We start from the raw sequence: 5,000 nt of genomic DNA, 5'->3' as shown, positions 1-5,000 counted from the left end.
CTTACTCATGTTCTCGGTTTTTTATTTTTTTTTTTTTTTAAGTCATAGCGATCATCGTAACAGCTTAATCATAGTTTTATTGTTGATCTATTTTTTCTTTTTTTACCAAATACACAAGGTGAATATTTTGTGTATCACTATCTAGGTAAAGGTGTATTTATCATAATAAATCGAAATATACTTTTAGAAAATTATTTGGATATTACACGAAATATCAAACATGTCATAACATTTGATACAAACTATGTTATCATTCGAGTAAAGCTTTTTCTTTTAGATTTGAAATTATTTTTTATTAGCGATACTAATTATTCAGCGTGAGGACTAAACGCTATACCATAGGGAAATCATATAAGAAACTTTATTCCTTTTCGCCACTTTTTCTTTATAGTTTCTTTCAATGAACTTTTTAAATCAATATTCATTTCACAATTTAGGAAAATGATATTTTCTGATATTATCAGGAAGCTTAACATCATTATTATGAACAACCAACCTGAAATGAAATCTTCATTAGATAATTGGAAATTCCCTTGTTACTTTATTGTTATTTAAAACATTTGTTGCAACATATAAATACACGCGTGTGCGTGGGGATATGTGTTTGCTTTTGTGTATGTCTGCGTGTGTAAGAATGGTCAAATATCTAGTTCAAAATCACTGTCGTCCTATGAGGACGTTTGGCTAAAGAGATGTGATTGTTTTTTTTTTTTCTTTAATAATAAATACTAAACCATATACCAGGTTGACTACGAGTTATTATTACATACTTCCTTCTCAGTATATCCTCATTGTGATCGCATGCTGGATTGAGTACTAACTAAAAGTAATGGACAATGGTATGATTATTGTCTGTTATAAATATTTGTGCATGAAATTACAATATATGGCTGTTTAAAATAGCCATTCTAATATTTCTTATAATTTTAACGTGTAAGTTAACGAAACTTAAATCAATAACATGCTACACATACACACGCAATCAAAACTATAAGTACTGTGATTCATCATTTTGTTATCCTAAACTATATAAATGTCAGATAATAATTCGGTGAAGATTGTGATATCTCATAAATGGAATTTTTTTTAATTTTTGCATTTTCTCCAACCAGGTCGACTGGCTCTTCTTTAAGTTGGACAGTGGGCACTCGTTGATTTTCCATTTGCGAAGCTATTTGATTTACAAATGTTGTTTAACGAGGGATCTGTGTTAATTTTTTTTTCAATATGTAAGGCAGGCATTCTGCACTGCAAATTCCTTATTTACCTCAATGGAATATGAAAATGCATTATATTTAGTTTGTAGTCACGGTTCCTATGCAATTTAAAATTAAATCTTTCTTAGGATCAATTTGTTTCCACCGTTTTCATTATGAGTAAAAAAAAAATAGATGTAAGATTAATTTTGATAATCTTACTTTGCAAAACATCGAAGTGTTTAATTTCTGTTATTTTGATGTAAGTTCTTGAAGTCAATCCAGGTTGTAGCCATTTGTTTTTGTGACGATATTCAATTGTTTCACAACTCATAACCTTAACAGGACTAATAATTAATTCATAAATTTAGATATTTCTAAACGTATTTCATAACCAGATCGAATAAAGAGACTTACGTCTTTCATTATGTGCTTATTGGAATGAGATTAAAAAAAAAAAAAAATTTTAGTTTTACAAGAATTTATATGGTTTGTGATTTACATAGTAACTCAATTGTGAACCTACTTAGATAAAAGAATTATTTTTATTATCAGTAAAAAGTTTATAACCTATAATTGTTATCAAATTATCATCTGCAATATGCAATGCAATATCAATGAAATTATCTAAAAATTACGATACAATATCGTATTGTAAAATTGCCTATCAAGTAAATTCATTAGAAGGGTTAAGGGCAAACATGAAAAGTCCTTATGTATCAGAAAAATTAAAGGTGATAATCTTATTCATCAAAAATCTTCATCGTTCATACTCATTAACAAACTTCCTATTAAAGCAATATCCTTAAGAACAACATCTAATAAGCACTTGTCTTTTTCTCTTACACATTTTAATGGTTTAAAGTCCGCTCATGAATAGCAGCGGTGAGGGAGAGTGACATTGCCCTATCAAGCAGGACAATGACCTAGAGATGGACCATATATACATAGCTCAGCGCCTAAGACCCCTCTCCACCTAAGCTAGGACCAAAGAGGGAAAGGCAATGGCTGCTGATGAATCAGCAGATAGACCTAAAGGCTATCCCAAACCCCACATCCTTGGCTCACAAGGATTGTGAAGTTGCAACGACCATAGAGACTAACGAGTTTGAGGGGGACTCGAACATCAGTCTGGCGTTCACCAGTCATGTACGTTACTACATCAGCCATCACAACCATATATGCTTATCGATTTCAACAATCATACACTTTTGGATAAATTGAAGTTGGTTAGATTATCAATAATTGAATTAACGATTCATATAACAGTTATATTTACCATTTGAAATTAAAATATGAACTGTTTTTGATGGACAGTATTAATGTTCGCTACTTTTTACAACAGACTAAAATAAAACCAAAATCAGCTCAAACTTCATTAAAATGTTAACGGCATTACGTGTAGAACATTTCATTGTTTTCATATTACCACGAAAATTAAAGGATTTGATCGTTGTTGGCTTTCCTATGTTTTAAAGATATTTAGGGCTGTTACCACAATATATAAGTTAAAACCTTTATGTGTAGATCGTTCTGTTTATTCATTGGAAGTTTATAATAACAATCCTTTGCCTCTTAAAGATATCATTCAATATTATCTTGCCTTAAGAATAAGCGTGAATATATACAGTGTGTTAAAACGTACGTACTGTACATCCTCTCCAAACTTTTATTTGAACCACGTCAGTCCGTAATGAGCTTTTGCGACCGGGCATTTGAATATATAAACTTTTGCATTATTACAAAAATTTTCCCATTCCAAAGTTTGAAGTGTATCATAAAAATATCGAACAAGCCATTACCATAAAATAAGCAAACCGTGGAAAAAGTTTCGAATGAACGTCACAACTCATTTAGTTCCTTGTCCAGTGTAGGGAATTTTCGGATTGTGGGTTGACATCAGGATGAATCCCAGGCATACATACAAAGAGGTATGGATTTGGTTATGAATTTATAGTTTTGGATGTAGGGCCCATAGCTAGGGCTAGGGGGACCATTCAGAACCAGTGTGCAATTGAGGTTTTTTATTTTTGTTTTTTTGTCCAGTGCAGGGAATTTTTGATTGTGGGTCGACATCAGGATGAATCCTAGGTTCACATAAAAAGATGTATGGATTTGGTTATGAATTTATAGTGTTGAATGTACGGCCTAGAGCTAGGGCCAAGAGGGCTGTTCAGAACCAACGTGCAATTTAGAGTATTTTTGTCCAGTGCAGAGAATTTAGACATTAGGATGAATCCAGGGCTTACATAGAAAATAGTTATGAACTTCAAGATTCGAAAAAAAAAAAAAAAATAGGGTGTAAGATAAATGACGGCCTTATAACTCCAAACGAGATATACAATTCAATTATCTTCTTTTCCAATATCTTCTTTCCTACCGTTATCCCTATATTAATTAAGGGGTCGGTTGCCTGATGAGCCCTCCCTAATGCCTTCTACCAAAGACATCCTGTTCCACCAAACTTCTTCTCTCCACATCATCCTTAACCTTCTTTTCAATCACAAGAAATTCTAAATCCAGCCCTGACATTTAGTTTAATTGCAGTTTTATATCTGAGAAATGCACACCATTGCAAAATTCATCCGTGTATCTGAAAACGTTTTGTGTCCAAAAATGTTTCCGTGGTTGCATTTAATAAATTGTTTTATTTCATGTTGGAAATTTACGCTCTACCAACACTGTATAACGTGAATTTATGATTTAGTATAAAATAATAATAAACAAATTCATCTGAAAGGTATATTAAACAATTAAAAGCTTTAGGTATATCAATAAGGCTTATCCTGTAAGTGTATGTATATTGAAATAGAATTAATCCACAATGTAATATGTGGATGTAAATGAAAACATTAAATATGAATATATGTCACAGTGGTGAGATGTATTATTAAAACAGGGTTTAGGATAAATCTCACGTTTATGTCTGCAATATAGAGACGCTGACGCTAGTTCTACTTTAAAACAGAAACATGTTGAACAAATAAATACTTTTGCTGTAGTGTATTTTTCTGTAGTGGGAACATGCTTCTCATTTTGTTAATGTTTTAAAGACTTTGTCAGTATCTCCTTTATTGCTGTTATAATTATTTGTTTGTTATTAGTAGACTATAAGAAAATATAATCTATATCCATAGAAATTGAACTGAGAGTGATTATCACCATGATAACAACCATTACAATATAATTTTTCAATTTAATACAAATAACATGACTCTCATCAAATAGAATAATTTTCTTGTACGCTTGTAAATAATAATCATCATCATAGAGTAATTATGAATGGAAAGTTATATATATTATTCATACACCTCACATCCTCTTATTGAACGCGTCTTCACTTCTATTGCATAATGTACACAGCCATCTTCCTCACAGTCATGATTCTTGATTTAAGATTTTTGATTCATGATACATACAGTATACATATCACAGTTTAAATGTCACTAATGAATGGCAGGGGCAAGGGACAATGTCAATGCTCTAAAAACAGGACAATGCTCTGGCCTAAACTGACCCTATATACATATGATCAGAGCCCAAGCCCCTCTCCATTCAAGCTAGAACCAGGGAGGGCGAGGCAATGGCTGCCGACGACTCAGCAGGAAGACCTATAGGCTCCCCCAAACCCCCCCATTCATACCCCATTTCGGAAGATCACCATAGGCCATCGCAACCAAAAAAAATATTTTTCTCAAGTATACCAAATACTAAAATTAATCATTATTTTGGAATCTTTGAAAAAATCTTTTTTTTACCTCCGTTAACGAAGCTGGGAGATTATGCTCTACCCCATGTTTGTGT

This window comes from Palaemon carinicauda, chromosome 7 (genome assembly GCF_036898095.1).
Source record: "Palaemon carinicauda isolate YSFRI2023 chromosome 7, ASM3689809v2, whole genome shotgun sequence".
In the NCBI taxonomy this organism is placed as follows: Eukaryota; Metazoa; Arthropoda; class Malacostraca; order Decapoda; family Palaemonidae; genus Palaemon; species Palaemon carinicauda.
This window is presented reverse-complemented; position numbering follows the sequence as displayed.